At 37.8% G+C, this 17,673-nt stretch overlaps 1 protein-coding gene across 1 annotated transcript in view; it reads right to left on the minus strand.

Moving 5' to 3' along the window:
- The window catches only part of LOC150095896 (uncharacterized), a 267,756-nt gene that overhangs the window by 167,844 nt on the left and 82,239 nt on the right, over positions 1 to 17,673 (minus strand). The window lies entirely within an intron of this gene.

Here is a 17,673-nt window from a genome sequence, read left to right on the forward strand (position 1 = left end):
ATCTTTCTGTAGACTGAGAAATGTAGGTTACCATCTGGTTGGCAAAGAATTAAAAGATCTAAAAAGGCTAATTACTTATTTGATTCTACTTCTAGGGTAAACTGGAGCCTTGGATGAAGTGCATTTAACTTAGAGAGAAAAAACTGTTGAAGATCATCAGAAGAGCCATTCCATATAGCAAAAATGTCATCGACGTATCGGAACCAATGAGTAGGTCTGGGAGAAATGTTGTCAAAGTGTTCCATAAAGAAGTTGGTGATAGCAGGAGAAAGAGGATTGCCCATTGCTGTTCCTTCAATTTGTTGATACAACTTATTTTGAAAGGAAAAATAACCAGAATGTATTGCAAAATCAAATATTTCTACAATGTCTAAAGGAAATTCTTGTTGCAGTAATTCAATGCTTTCAGAAAAAGGAACATTTGTAAATAAAGAAACAACATCTAAACTGATCATGATATCCGAAACGTCCGAATGAAGATCTGAAATTTTATTTTTGAAATACAAAGTATTTTTATAAGTATCAGTTCTTCTAGTTAATTCTTTGCCAACCAGATGGTAATCCACATTTCTCAGTCTATAGAAAGAAGACTCATACAGGCCATTATATCCATGCTGAATCTCATCACCATCCCAGTCAAAAGGCAGGAACTATTAAAACACTGGTTAATCGAGCCCACTCCTTTTGTTCTTCAGACGATCTATTACAGAAAGAATTGCAATATATTATTTATGCCTTTCTTTCTAATGGATATAAGAATTCTTTCATAAAAAGAGCTTTGAGTAGTTTTAATATATCTTCCTCTTCAAATACAGAAGAAACAATGCGCATTCCTATCCCTTATGTACAAGGCATTAGTGAACGTATAGCAAAAGTTTTAAAACCACTGAATACTTTTGTTGCCTTTCGACCATTCAGAAAAATCTCCACCTTTCTCACTTCTCTTAAGGACAAGCTTCCATATCTTAATTATCCAGGTGACTACCAGATTCCTTGCTCTTGTGGATTATCTATTTCGGACAAACAGGAAGATCTGCCTCTATTCGGCTAGAAAAACACCAGTCTTATATTCAATATCTTGAACCTGAACAGTCTGGACTTGCAGAACATGCCATCATCACTAGATATAGAGTTAACTGGAAAAAGACAAGAGTCCTTCACAAAATTCAGTTCCTCATGGAACTGCTTTATAAAAGAAACATGTGAAACTTTACTTCACTCTCCTAAACAGATCTGATGGTTTACGTCTGTCCCCTTTATGGAAGATAGTACTTTAAAAATCAGCTGATCTTTCCTAACTTTTTATTGTATATATAATTTTTAAAAATTTTTTTAGTTAGGAAATTTATTGACCTTTTTAGTTATCTCGCATTGGCTACTTAGGTGGAGCTTTTTGGAATTGTCAGTTATTGTTTAATTTTAGCTTAAAATGCACTGAAGATGCCTGTGACATGCAGGCGAAAATTATACTATTAATAATCTTTTTACGTGAGTTTTTCCATTATTAATTTTGTATTTATATGTCTTCTTACAGTATTCCCTTATTAAAACTTATCTCAAAGTTACTGATGAAGATGTTGAAAGTTTATTTTTCACTTGGTTAGAGTATAATAAATTTAGTTTAATCCTTTATCCAAGTGTGAGCAAACAAAGTCTGCTCCTGAAAGTATCTTCAGGACTGGGGTAAGGTGGCACAACACCAGGGCAACTCGTTGCAAAGGTGGAGCAGGCTACCAACACTCCTGTCTCAGTATCTCCTATAATGCAAAACACATCACATTCCCTTAATGCATAACATCTCATGCTATGCATTAAGGGAAGGGCCACTACCCAGACTAGTTTCGACCTTTATTGAGGTCTCTTCAGTGGGAGCCAGGCCCAAATTGAGATACCAGGCAGAAGCATTAGCAGGTCATCTCTACCTATAGGAGTTGCCAAATGGTGTGCCACCCTTTTTTAATAAATTACTCTGGATTTAGAGAAAGATGGTGAAAGCTTATTTTTCACTTGGTTAGAGTATAATAAATTTAGTTTAATCCTTTATCCAAGTGTGAGCAAACAAAGTTTGCGCCTGAAAGTATCTTCAGGACTGGGGTAAGGTGGTACAACACCAGGGAAACTCGTTGCTCAACTCCTATAGGTAGAGATGACCTGCTAATGCTTCTGCCTGGTATCTCAATTTGGGCCTGGCTCCCACTGAAGAGACCTCAATAAAGGTCGAAACTAGTCTGGGTAGTGGCCCTTCCTTTAATGCATAACATGAGACACAGTTCCACCAATGTGATATACTGCTGCTAATCTTTTCAACCCAAAATGCATAACCTTACATTTTGTCACATTAAATTGACATCCATTCTCCTTAGCCCAGATCTCCAATCTATTGTCCTGCAAATCACCCTGCAAAATTTTGACATCTTCTGCATTCACTATTGCCCTACCCAACTTAGCATCATCAGCAAACAAATGAACCGTTCCTCTCAGATCCTTTCCTATATCATCAATGAACAAATTAAACAGTAGTGGTCTAAGAACAGAAACCGGTGGCACACCACTAGTCACAGACCGTCTTTTGGACTCTACTCCTGAATAAACTATTCTCTGATATCTCTCCATCAATCACCCTCCAATCCATCTCACGAACACTATATCCATTCCCATATGTTGCAGTTTATGGATTAGAATTCCATGTGGTATCCTGTCAAAGGCCTTAGCAAGGTCCAGCAGTATGACTGTAAACCCATTACCCTTATCCAGTTCAGCCATCACTGTGTCATAAAATGTGAGCAAGTTACTGAGGCACGATCGACCCTTCACATAACCATGCTGTCCCATTTTCATCTATCCATTCCTGTATTTTCCTCTTCACTACTTTCTCCAAGACCTTGACAATGACTACTGATATGCTGATCAGTCGGTAGTTTACAACAGCAGTCTTGGAACCTCCTTTATGCAGTGGAACTATTTTCCCCTCTTTCCACCCCCCTCGCGACTAACCCAGACCCGAGACTCAAATTAAACAAAATGGTCAAGGGCACTGACAATTCTTTAGCTGCTTCACATACAAAGATAGTAAATTAAATATGGAAATAGACAACAGAATCAACAAAGCTGGTATGGTAGGAAGTCAATTGAATAAATTCATATGGAATAAGAGAGAAATTAGTCGGAACACTAAATTAGCTGTATACAAGACAGTGTTTAAACCAGTTTTAATTAATGGATCTGAGAGCTGGGTCAAAAGTAAAACACTTGACCAAAGACTAGAGACCACAGATATGAGAGTCCTGAGAAAGATTAGAGGTGTGAACAGATGGCATCAATGGCAATATCATATTAAAAATGAGGATATTAGGAAAGAACTTGACATTGTCAGCATACAGGAATGCATTAGAAGAGCTAATCTCAGGTGGTATGGTCATTTAAACAGAATGGGCAAGGAAAGATTAGCAAAACAAGTGTTGCCAGGTTGGCAGGAAAACGACCCAGAGGAAGACCAAGATATAGGTGGATTGATACGGTACAAAGTGCCTTAGACGATAGAAATATAAGATCTGATAATGTTGGAGTCTTGACAAGTAACAGACTGATTTGGAGGAAAATTGTAGATAGGAAGGTAGTAATGATGTAAATTTATCATGTAGTACTATCATATCCTGTACACCCCTTGAGGGTACATGGCAGGAATTTGATGATGAAAAAAAATGGGATAAATAAATTTTTTTTGAAGATATTTTATAGAAATTTGGAAAAACTAAGAGAGGAAGGTATTTCAAAGAATGGTGGTAGAAGTGATGAAAAATGAGAAGAATGCGAAATACTAAGTCTGTGATCATGTGATTCAATTTCTGAATAATGTGTGTTCATAGGGTCATGTCAGTTCTGTGATTTAAAGAGTCACGAGGAAGAACAATGGAACATTATGCCCTTTGATTGGAAAAGATGTGAGTTTGATTCTCATTGTGACAAGAGGAATCTTTACATGGGCTTTTCAGTTGAAGGTTGGTTAACTGATCTGATATGGAGGTAGCAGGGATTTTTTTTCCTCTTGGAAGCTCAGGTTTTTCAACCTACATACAAGCAAATCAGTGAAGAAAACATGGAATTTCCAGACAAAATTATGCATAGTTGGAGGATTGAGTAGAGGAGACAGTGAGTTATGTAATGGAGTAGCATGCCCTCTCACAATGAGTCATTGCACTATCACTGAATAAATAACAGTAATAAGGAACGAGTATCTGGTAGTGTTAGTTTGGGACATACTATGTAGAATTCTTCTTCAATGTAGAGGTAATAACTGTGAATTGACAAAACAAACATAAACACTTTGTAAAGTCTCGTATAGAAAAAAAAATAGAAATATTTTTTCTATGTCGATTTTACATGGGCAATTAAATTATATATTATACTTGTAAGTAAAAGAATGTATAATTCACTGTACTGAGATAAATGTTGTAACTAAATGTTCAAATATTTGAATAAGAACCACTAGATTTGTAACTAAAATTAAGCTCAGACAGGATTAGGCTAGGAGACTTATGGCTAGCGACAGTCATGAAGGTCACCTGATTATGAGTTTTCCCGCCAAAACCCAGCAATAGTGTGGGTGACAGAGAAAACGCTCCAGTAAATCTGGGGGGGGCTTTAGAGAAGTGCCAAGGTTGGGGGAATGATATAAAAGACAGAGACTGAGTGGCTAAGGGGTTCTTGTTTTCCTGTGTCAAGCCTTTCCGAGGACAGGGGGAGAGTCATGTTCTCGCGAGCAGCAGTTCTGACGAAGATGGGAAGTCCATCCACTCGCTAGTAGTAGAGACGGCCTTTTCAAGATATCCCACCATGAGATTTCCCGATGATCTACGTGTGTGCTGAATTATCACAGCCGTGTCCTAGTGCTCAATCGAAAGTTAGCTGGGAAGAAGCGGAATGTGCCTGTAAGCCTTGAGGATCTATGACTGTGTAATGAACTAGAAAGATTGTAAGTAGAATGTTTCATGTAATATCCTAGATTGTGAAATTCAAACGACAAATGTTGGTTGTGTTATCTAGTGGCATAGAAGGTGTTAGAAGGAATCGGAAAGTCATATCTTAGTTTGAGTGTGAATAGTAGAATACAGAGATCTACAGATTTGCCCATGTTATACAGGGTGTTCCAAAATTCACGCAAGAAGTAATTTTGATAGAAAATACAGGTTTTTAATTAAAAATTTTAATTTCTTATTGATGCATAAAGTATACAGTATAGGGTTATGCATGGAATAGCATATCAGGTAAATGGCCTCCACGGCTTTGCTGGCACATACGCACTCTTTTGTCGAAATTTTTCATGACTGTTTTGCATAAATATGGCTGAATTTCGTTGATACAGCGCTCAATTTCCTCCTTCAAGGCGTGGGTGGTTGTGGGCTTGTTGGCATAAACCTTAGACTTCAACAAACCCCAAAGAAAAAAGTCCAACGGTGTTAAGTCACATGATCTGGGAGGCCAATTCTGATCACCAAAACGGGAAATTACATGACCATGAAATGACTCATGCAGTAATCGAATTGTTTCTCGGGCTGTATGGCATGTGGCACCATCTTGTTGAAACCACATGTCGTCCACATCCATATCTTGCAATTTAGGCACAAAAAACTGGATTATCATGTTGCGATAGTGAGCACCATTAATTGTTATTGCCTTACCAGCCGCATTTTCGAAGAAGAATGGACCGATGATGCCTCCAGCCCAAAATCCACACCAAACAGCGACACGTTGTGGATGCATTTGTTTCTCAACAATCACTCGTGGATTTTCTGAACCCCCAAATGCGAAAATTTTGTCGATTAACGAAGCCATCAAGATGAAAATGAGCCTCATCACTGAAGATGATTTTGTTCGAAAAATAAGCATCCACTTGTTGTTGTTCCATAATCCATTCAACGAACTCTCTTCACTGTGTGTGGTCAGTAGACTTCAGTTCTTGAGTCAATTGAACTTTGTAAGCATAAAGATGCAAATCTTTCATGAGAATATGCTGTAGAGAGCTTCTCGAAATGCCCAATTTAAGACCACGGTGCCGAATTGATGTTCCTGGACTCTCAGAAACACTCTCATGAACTGCTTCGATGTTTTCTGTTGATTGACTTGTTGAAGGACGGCCAGAGTGTATAAAATCACTAATTAATCCAGTTTCCTTGAATTTTTTAATTAATATTTTCACAGTTGATGAAGTTAAATCACTATTCCGACCATATTGTGTACGAAAATTGTGAACTGTAGCTGCCAAACCTTCATTATTTTTAAAATATTGCTCAACAATGAAAATGCGTTGTTCTTTCGTGTAGCGCTCCATTTTTAATAACCCTGAACTGTATGCTGTCACGCTGTCTTTTTTTTCTTGTTGGCAACACTTTACCACACAAATGGCGCTAAATATCTTGAATGAATTTTGGGACACCCTATATAATGCTAAGAGCGAATGTATTTTGAGTTTTGCCTTTTATTGTGTACAACGTGAGAGGAAGTTTAAGTGTGTTAAATATTATGCAAGTGTCTGAAAAGTTATGTGTAATTATGATTTCTTTGTCTTAAAGCTTAAGCAAAATGCTTAATTGACTTTGTGGAGAGTTACACACATGACAAGTATTGTCTCCACTGTACTCTTGTTGTCTTAGTTAGAACCAGACACGTGATATGTGTTGTTTGAATGTTGTATATAATTTGTCTTAGTAAGAATAAACATGTTGTTGTTGTTAATAGCTTACCTGATCTTGTTTAGCCAATGCACTTATAAAAATACCAAACCTGTGTGACCTAACAGTAGTACTAACCACGACTGACTGATTAATTAATACGAGTTGTTTGAGATAGAGTTAAATTAAGAGTTATTATTGTGGTTAGCTGAATATTTCTCTTGTATGTAAGGGAAGGAACAACAATTCTTTTACGCAATCCTTAATGGCAAAGTCGACAAAATAAAAATAAATTTTTAAGGATAAATACAAGTGAAATATGGCAAAGTAGATTAAGGACTTGGCTCTAGCCAGAGGCTTTTCCTAAGTCTACAATTTAAGCACTTGCAAGAGCATATGTAAGGCCTTTAGAAAGGGGGGGGGGGTAAAACGAAGCTAAGGGCTAAAGGATTAACATTAATTGTGAGTTTTATACGTGAATTAGAAATTGAAGTCTATAGACAGTTCGAACTAGCTCAAGCAACTACGATATAAAATAAATGAGAAAATTATTACCATGGCACAGTAGACATCCATTTGTTAAATTTTTAAACGATATAAAAATAAATAAATATAGTAAATTTGCAACGTGAACACAGTGGAAGGATATTCAATGGACTGTAATTAATTATATAAATATTTTGGTGAATTGGAAAATTAAAAAACAACAATGTAAGCACATGGAGAATGGTATCTTTTTCATGTACAATCATGAGAGAACCAGGTAAATAAAAACTACTACTAGGATCTAAAATAGGTGTAGATGTGACTATATTTAAATAAAAAATACTAAGAAAAAAAATTACTGACAACAATTTCCAAAATTTTAGCATAGACAATGTGTCACTGAATGTGATGACTGGATGGGGGAGGACCTCAGCACTTTCTTTAAAAATATTTTGAAATTTGTGCGGAACAACTGTGCAATAATTTAGCATCATCCCAGAGGATCCTGTGGCCTACATTAGCAATTACATTATTATTATTATTAACATTTGACTTCCATGGAGTCAGAGACCCCGTAATGAGCGGTAAACACAATGCTCATCCAACTGTGCTTAAAACTGATTCAATGTGTCTACACCCACAATGCACTCTTGCAATGCATTCCACTCACCAAACACTCTCCATGCAAAGAACCTACTACTCACTCCTCTGTTCACATTCTCCTTATACTGTTTCCAGCGATGGCTCTTGTTCTATCCCTTTCCCCCCCCTCTCCCATTCTATGAAAAATCTCTTCCATGTTGACCTGATAACAACCCCTGACTAGCTTATATGCCTCAATCATATCCCCCTGCCTCCTTCCTTTTACCCTCCTTCCACTCCCTTGAAAACTGTGCTGTTGTAAGTTTTTATTAAACAAGCATGCCAATGCTACTGCCAATTCCCTTAAGATGTGTCGTGATGTCATCACACCCTATTGCCTTATTGACATGAAGGCTATTTACTTCCTCAAATACCTTCTACTCACTCACAATTAAGCCATACACTCCTATACCCTCTACACATAATTTCCTCATGATTTCTAGCTGATCAGGATGAAACACCCTTATAAATCTTCTGCAGCAGTTACCATTCTACAATTTTCATCCATTAACTTCATCTTACCATGATCATTCCTCTTTCTACTTGCCACATATCTAAAAAACTCTATGGTTTTTCTTTGCCTGATTGCCAATTTCTGCTCATACTCTACTTTTGTTTTCCTTACTTGAGTCACTCTCCTGGCTTTATTATTATTATTATGATTCAGGCCTCCATGGAGTCAAGAGTCATCATGGGAAGTCCATCATAGAACACACAGTCTATCATACCACTCCTTGAACTCAAGGACAGTTCGTGTTCTCACCACTCTATCAGGCAATGTATTCCACGGTTCAACCACCTTCCACTACTCACCCTCTTGCTCACAGCTTCCTTTTGTAACTTCCAGGGATAGTCCCTTGTCCTTGCTCTTTCCCCTTGTTCCACCAAGCAAAAGAACTCCCCATTGTCAATCCTGTAACTACCCATCAACAGTTTATAAGTTTCAATCATATCACCTCTCCTTCTGTTTACCAAGCTCTGCAGTCTACATTCTGTCAGTCGATCCTCATAACTAACATTGTATAGTCCTGAAACCATCTTTGATATCCACCTCTGTACCCTTTCCACAGTTAATTTATCGCCTTCAAATACAGCACACCATCTTCAAATCCAAATTTATAGTCCAAGTGTGGTCTGATCTTTATACAATGAAATGACAAATTTTATCTCTGCAGGTCAGTGTCCTTTTCAGTATTGCAGCAATCCTCTGGGTTACCTTTGTCACTGTTGCATAACCTTACATTTTGCAACATTAAACTGACATCCATTCTCCTTAGCCCAGTCCTCCAAACTATCCAAATCATCCTGCAAAATTTTGACATCATGTGCATTCACTATTGCTCTACCCAACTTTGCATCATCAGCAAAAAAATGAACGGTTCCTCTCAGATCCTTTCTTATATCGTTAATGAACAAATTGAAAAGTAGTGGTCCAAGAACAGAACCCTGCGGCACACCACTAGTCACAAGCTGTCTTTTGGACTCCACTCCTGAATAAACCACTCTCTGGTATCTCTCCATCAATCACCCTCCTATCCATCTCACCAACCCTATATCCATCCCCATCTGCTCCAGTTTATTAATTAGAGTTCCATGTGGTATTCTGTCAAAGGCCTTAGCCTTATCCAGTTCAGCTGTCACTGTGTTATAAAACGTGAGCAAGTTACTGAGGCATGATCTACCCTTCACAAAACCATGCTGTCCCCCATACAGTAAACCATTTTCGTATATCCATTCCTGTATTTTCCTCTTGACTACTTTCTCCAAGACCTTGACAATGACTCCTGATATGTTGATCAGTCAGAAATTTGCAACAGCAGTCTTGGAACCTCCTTTATGCACTGGAACTATTTTCCCCTCTTTCCACACCCCCCGAGACTCAAATTAAACAAAATGGTCAAGGACACTGACAATTCTGTAGCTGCTTCACATACGACATGAGCTGATATACCATCCAATCCCACAGATGTATTCACATTAAGGTTTTGTAATAGACTATTTACCTCCACTTCATTCACCACAATTCCCATATGAGCTATTGGTTCCTTCATTCCTGCAATATCACCACCTGGACAATATACTCTTGCAAAGTGCTTGCTCAATAGTTCCACTATATCAACTGATTCGGTTACCTCCCTACCATCGGCATTCTTTAAAATCATTCAGAATATTTACATTTTTTCTTTTACTTGCAACTTATCGAAAAAACTGTTTGGGATTCTTTTTAGCTTGCATGGCTAATTCCCTTTCATAATCTGCTTTTGCATTTCTTAGCACACTCGTTACCCTTATGGCCTGCACTTTCTACCATTTGTGTGCCTACAGATCACCTTTCTCCTTAAATTCCCTCCATAGCTGTTTCTTTTTTTGCAGTCAAGCTTAATGGTGTTATTCATCCATTTAACCCCTACTTGATTTACTATTCAAACTGTATACAATCAGCCATTACCTCCTGCAAATGCTCTTTAACCACCTGCACTATCAACATCCAGTCCTCGCAGTTTTACATGCCATGAACTGAACCAAGCAATCTCCTAAGCTTGCCATACTTACCAGCCCGGTAATTCCACATGTACCCTGTCTTAATTGAAACTTCCACACATTTAGTCACCTCCCAGGTCAAGACCCTATGATCACTCTCACCAATTGGTGGCAATGTGGTCATATTCATTACAGTCAAATTCTCAGATGCAATTACTAGGTCAAGCACTCTTGACCCCTAGTGTTTTCCATTACATGCTGTCTCAGATAGTTATCCTTTAATAACTGCATAAAATCCAATTAATTCCTCCCATGTGTCCTCTCCTTCTTCCAATCAATGTTACCATAGTTGAAATCCCCCATAATAATTACCCTCCTTCCAATCATTGCGTCTATTTGCTTATGCATACTTCTCCAACATCTATTCCATCACCTGGTCTATAGCAGCACCCAACTGTATATTTTGTTCTGCTAGTCTCAATCTCACACCAAATAGCCACAAATGTGCTCTTTTCTCTATCCTGCAGTTCTACTTCTATTCTTCTTGGCTGTAGCTCATCAGATATCATCAATAACACTCCTCCCCCCATTTTATTCTCTCTGTCCCTCCGAACACACTATACCCCTCACATTCTATCCCACCAATTATATCATCTTCTGTCAGCCATGTGTCACTAATGCCAATAACCTGTAGCCAGGAAGAGCCAACCAAGGCCAAAAATTCTTCTTCTTGTTCCTAATACTCCTGGCATTAGTATACATGAAATGAAGAAGCCCGTTAGTCCCAACCCTATCTTGATGCCTTATACTAACTATCCTATTCTGATTTGTTGTCCTTCGTACTAGCTCGAGCATATTATACACATTCTTACACTCAACTGCCTCCCTGAAGTCTGCATATCCACTCCCCTCCCCTTAATAACTCTAGTTTCCCTCATTCTGCACATCCACTTTCACTTCATTCAACAACACTTTTTCCAGTCTCTGCACACCAAATCCATTCAGATGCAAATCATCCATCTTGTATAAATCCTATCACCCATCAAACTCACTCCACACCACTCCTCCTGAATAACCTATGCATAGAGTCATTTGCAATTATGGCCCTCCTTCTCAACTTTTCCCTGTCATACTGCAGCAACAGACTCGCTATCCTAACTCTCTCACTCTTTTCTTTTGCTTCTAGTAATTTCTTCAAGTCCTCTCTCATAGCAATTTTTTCTCCTTTTAAATCATTCACTCCAGATAGTACAATCAATTCTTTCACCCTCTGCTTTTGTGCTGTAATATACTCACTTGCATCCTTAATTTTCACCCCTGGTAAGTACGATTTTAACAACTCTCATCTATTACACCTCTTACTAATGAATCACCATGCAACACTCACATCTTCATTTTTCTTACACTCCCGATCATACTCTTATTTTTCTTATCATACATTTGCTTTTCATTACCTGATGCGCTAGGCAAACAATTTTGCAATTGCTCTAGCTGCCACCTCACCCTATGTATCACTCTGTGCAACCGTGCGATCTCACTCATTGCAACTATCTCTTCATTTTTTCATCTGTTAAACCATTCTCTTGCTCTGAATTTTTACTTTCACTCTCACTTTCAACACCGCTCTCAAAACTATCTGGTACTACATCACAAATTCCTATCATGTCACTATTTTCTATCACATTCTGGCTTTCATCAACGACATCAATCTCACGACCTGAGACACACTTCAAATCCTCACTTTCCTTCCACTTTTGGCACACAATCACACCGCTATGATTATCGAACCAAACTCTAGCCACTCTCGACAAAGCATACATTCCGCAGATGTTACACTGAACAAACTCCCTTAAGTTAAAATTTTTAAACAAAGATGGTGATGATTTGGATGCCATTGTTTGTCTTCTCATCGGTGCCATGTGCTACACTATCTTATCAAAATACTAATTTAAATAATGCAGAAATCACACACAAAAGTAAACAATACTACGTTAAGATTCAAGCAATATTGCCAATTATTACTCAAAATAACACCTATATTTTCAGTAGCTCTCTACAAACACTACACACTGTGCAGTCCTCTAATGGCAAAAAAGATCATCATGTACTTTACTACCACATCAGACATAGGTGGCAGAGTTATAACAGACAGTTTGAGCATGTTCGTATTTCTGACATTCAAAGTATGTTAGTGGATTATAGATGAACAGTTGAACAGGACATGAGATACCCTCTTTAAACAGATGCTGGAGGATTAGGAGTATCAAATGTAAGGATGATGTTTCTGGTTGGAACCAGGTGACCAGTCCTACGGATCATGATGTACATCGTACTTGTCACCCTCTGATCTTTTGGTTCTGAACATATCTTCACATCAGAGACATCCCACTCTGAGATCACTCCTCTACAGGAACTGAGTATTTTATAGGGTGTAACTGTTATTAGCATTCCACCCATCGATGTTGCTCTCAGTAGCTTTTCAGAATGTTGTTGATGTGATGTTTCTACGAGGACATCGCCAGAACATAGTTTCTTTATGGTTTTGAGAGAATCTGCCAGCACTTCTATATCTTTTTGAATGAAGAAGAGTGACATTCTCCCTATTGGTTTTTTTACCTGTAGCACGGATGATTAGAAAAACTGGTGCATTTATATTGGCATCATATATCTATTGCTTTTGTTGTTGAAAGGTGTATCAATGGTATCAATACTTGGTTAGGGCTTTTTTTAGTCCAAAAAATTGAGGATAAAGGATTCATGTTTGAGTGGTTTTTGGTTCAGCACCAGAGCTCCTTACCCACAAGGCCACACATGGACGCCCACTTTCTGGCAAGCAGTGCCATATGAGCACCACAGCAAGTCTTGGGTCCTATCCCCCAGACCATGGGGAGGAAGACTTGTTGCAACAACCTTAACCCTTGTAGGCAGGTCCACTAGTCGACTGACCCTGAATGGACCATCTAGAACCACTCATCTTGCCAAAGCAGAGAGCAAAGTCGTGCAAGACTACCAGGATTTCCCCCCCCTCCTCCTTTTTCCAGATCCATGGGTTGCACTGCATGAGAAACATGGTGGCAAGGTGTTGGATCCCAGTGATGGTAGTCTGGAGGATAGGATAGTATAAAAGACTCAGGAGAAATAGAGCGAAGAATACGTGAAGAAAAGCAAAGAAAAAGGAAAAATGAAAAGGGCCAGTACCATCACTGGGAGGTCCCTTCCACCATGAACAAGGATGAGTATGGAAGCTTATAAAATATAGAATGGGTGTTAATTAAAGAGGATCAATGTGCTACATCAATGGATTAGATAAACAATCTCAATGGATATAGTGTTATTATTATTATTATTATTCAGAACTGCCACAAAGTTACAAGATTCGTTGTGGGAGTCCATTTTACGCAACACATTGTTTAGGCTGCATTCTCACTGCTAACTCTAGCAAAGTGTTTTAATTTTACTCCCACTGCTCTCTTACTCACCATCCATTTTTAAATTTCTAGTAGTGACTTGTCTTTATCTCTTGTTGTACTACATGAAAAATAACCCTCATGACCATCTTAATCACTTATATTTCTGAATGTTATTACCTCTTTGTCTTTTGTTCACAAATTTTTGCAGATTATGCGCCCTCAGCCCACCCTTGTTAAATATTCCACAGTCCTAATATAATTTCTGTTACTCACTTTCATAACAATAACCATTACTCTTATATGCCTTTAAGGTGCATGGCATGCCCAGATTGCCTTTTGTATTCATATTTTAGAATAAGGTGATTAGTTTTATGCCTAAATATATATTCAGCATAAACTGCATGTGGCCTTCTGAATGGTTTGCATTGCTTGGTGTTGCAGGATGATAATACGGTGATGCTTCTCTACACAAATGAACTGGTGACATTGGTAGTATCAGCTTGTTCACAGATTGTTGGAATGACTGAAATGAGGTTGATAGAACAGGATGCCCTGAGAGGAATTTAGAATATTTTGGTAGGACAGGAAGAGTAAATGGAGTAGTAAAGTATTACGTATTATATGTGATGAATTGTGTCATCTAAGGCTGGAGAATATGGTACTAATCATTTTGAAAGCAGCATGAAGTGTAGAGGGCATGAATAGGATATTTAGATGGATGTTGTTATAGGCAAGGGAACACAGTGAGAGGAGAGCAGGAAATGTTTAGGCAGTTAAGTTTGGCAGGTGCAAAATAAGTAATCATTATGGGAGATTTTAACTACAGCAGTATAAATTGGAAAGAGAAAAGAACTTATAGTAGAAAGGGAATGGAATTTCTAGAATTCTTGAGCAACAAATATTTTAGGCATCATGTATTAGAGGGAATGTGAGGTTCAAGAGTTTTGAAGAGTTTTGTGGTCTAGCATCAGAGGATCTGATTGTAACTGAGATATCATCCTTGCCATTAGTGAAGAGAGGATGACATGATCTTGACTTGGAGGATTGAACAAACATGTAAAGTTATCAAGGGGGTTAGGCATTCATTGGAAATATAATGCAGGTGAATTAAAATAATCTTAGAAATTAGCATACGACAGTGCCATGGATGGAAGAACTGGGAGAGAGAGAGAGATATCACCAGTACATGGAAACTAGAAAAGAAATATTTATTAGCAGCAATGACAAGTTGTATACCTCAAGTGAAAAAGATAACATTTCAGTATAAATTGGATAACTAAAAAACTCTAAAAGGAACTATACATAAAAAAAAGTTATGAAAATAGTGGAAAAGAGAGGGATTGTTATTATTATTATCATGATTACTATTCTTGACCTCCATGGAGTCACACGGATCATAGTGGAAGTCCCATATTAGACAACACTAAGTCTATCATACCACTTCTTTAATCCATTCATGGTTTACACATTCACAAACCTATCAGGAAATAGATTCCATAGTCCAAAGACTGTGAAAGCAAACAAACTACCTCTCATCCAACTGGTAACCCTCCAAATGCAACTTCCAGGAATAGACTTTTTGTCTTTGTTCTGCTATATAAAAATGTCCTCATGTTCATATAGTAGAAGAATATGTAAATCAGTATGCCTTTTAAACTTCACATTTTTATAGACTATCATTCCAAAGTACCTTGACTCTTCCACTTTGCCAAGTACACTACCACCGATAGAATATACAGACTCCCATTGGTGGTTCCCAAATTTCAACACCTTGCACATTTAGTTGCATTAAATAGCATTCAGTTACCCATCTGACCAGTTTACTTAACCTCTCTACCAGCCGAGGTAGATGAAATAGTGAGACCAACTTGCACTTCTTATCCATGTTATTCAATAGGTGTCACAGAATAATATCCAGATTTATCTGGAGGTATATATGCGTCCTGGCCGGTTGGGGTGTTAAATCCTCCTGAAACACAACCATATTGTCATTACTGCTAATAATGTTTTCAAGCTTCACATCATGTGCAAATAACTGAATACCTCCCTGCAATCCAGTAGCAATATCACTGACATAAACTTTAAAAAGTAAAGGTCCCAGTAATGATCTACATGGAACCCAATGTGACTTTCCTTTTCCTTTCTACTACCCCCCCCCCTCCCCAGTTCTAGGAAAGGAAGTTTTTTAGACATCCTTATAGAAATAAATGAAAGAAAAAACAGATTATCGTTTTCCATTTATAGAACGCCAACAAACACAGGAAGATTCCTTCATGCTACCTCACACCACTACTCCAAGCAAAAAAATAGGCCTCATAAAAACTTTAAGGGATAAAGCATACAGCATCCCCAGTACAGAAGAAAAGCAGAAAGAAGAAATACAATACTTAACACAGATCCTACAACTGAATGGTTTCAAAACTAAGACAATTAAGAAAATTCTCAATACAGCACCTACAAGAAACTTAAATAAACAAGACTTCAAGAATGCAGTCACCCTTCCTTATATCAAGAATGTAACAGATAAATTAGCCAAACTTCTCTACAAGTACAACATAAAAGTGACTTTCCTGCCACTTGAAAAAATATCAAAATCTCTTCATCCTCCGAAACTTCCACATCACCCAATGAAAAAAACCAGGAGTTTATAATATTCACTGTTCCTGTGGCATCATCTACGTAGGCCAGACGGGGAGATCGGGAGAAATCTGCATGAGCAAACATCAAAAGGACGTACAAAAAAAGAGAGAACATAAGTCTGGCTTAGCATTTCACACAGCTTTTACTGGTCATGATGTACTCTGGGACAGAACGAATATGTCCTATATTGATAAAAACTGTTTCACAAGAAAATTCAGAGGCAGCAAATATGATTAAATTTCCTACGCAATGCAACAAAAATCAAGGTTTGATTTTAAATCAAGTTTGGTCAGCTTTTATTAAAAATTTACCCAGTTCGGATCTCGGACAGAGTGAAAGTGAACCACAGATAGCAACATCAAATAGTATTGTTTCCAGCTAACACGTATTAACGGTTGTATAGATCTGTTATTCAGTTTTTTAACAAACTTTTTTGATGTTCAAAATACCAATAAATGAAGTTGTTTTTTCGTAATTTCTTATAGTTTGTGCTTTAAACTGTTAGTTATTTTTACCCCTGAAGATGTTAGTTTGACGACTAACAAAACCTGTCGGGTTTGTTTTTTAGTACTTGTTTAGTTTTAAAAAACAGTCTTTTTTAATAAAAATGTGGTCACAAAACCGGGATAATTCAATTGAGCTGATGATATAGTTGAGCTATTTAATGATCATTTTATAAAACTGTTCCATCCTGGTACAGGAGGCTTTATTCCTAGGATAATGAGTGCTCAAAAGTTAAAATTTAATGAAGAGGATGTATTGTGAATACTGAGTATGTTAAATGTCAGTAAGGCAGGGTTATTAGATGGATTCACCATGTGTTTTAAGGGGATGTACTTTGGAACTTACCATGCTGTTAAGTTGGCTGTTTAATTAAAACCTTGCAATGGGAAAGGTTCCTATAGAATGGAAAGAGAAAAAGATAGTGGGGTCCTACCATGGAAACCCATGTTGTGAGCCTGTTTCTTGATGTTTCTTGTGCAGATTCATGTTCCAGTCGATGCCCAGAACTCCACATTCAACATGTTAGCCAATGAATGATGAATGGTGGTTTTTACATATTATCCTTTGTAGAAATCTACGGTCACGTTCAATAAGTGTGGTGGGTCATCAAGTGTGAGTAACACTCGCAGTTGACTTACTTCACTTCTATCTCAGTATGGTATCACTGATTGTTGACCTAGAATGCTGCAATTTGTCAACAATTTGCTGAGCACTTCTTTCAAACTCCATCAGTTCCTTTCTAGCAGCCATTTTGTCCGAACACAGTTGCACCGACTTGGGAACATCATATTTCTCCAATTTATACCAGCTACAAACAATGACTCATTGCATGGCACTATGCA

The sequence above is a fragment of the Typopeltis vanoorti genome, chromosome 19 (genome assembly GCF_054136105.1).
Source record: "Typopeltis vanoorti isolate ZY-2024b chromosome 19, IOZ_Tvanoo_1.0, whole genome shotgun sequence".
NCBI classification, from domain to species: Eukaryota; Metazoa; Arthropoda; class Arachnida; order Uropygi; family Thelyphonidae; genus Typopeltis; species Typopeltis vanoorti.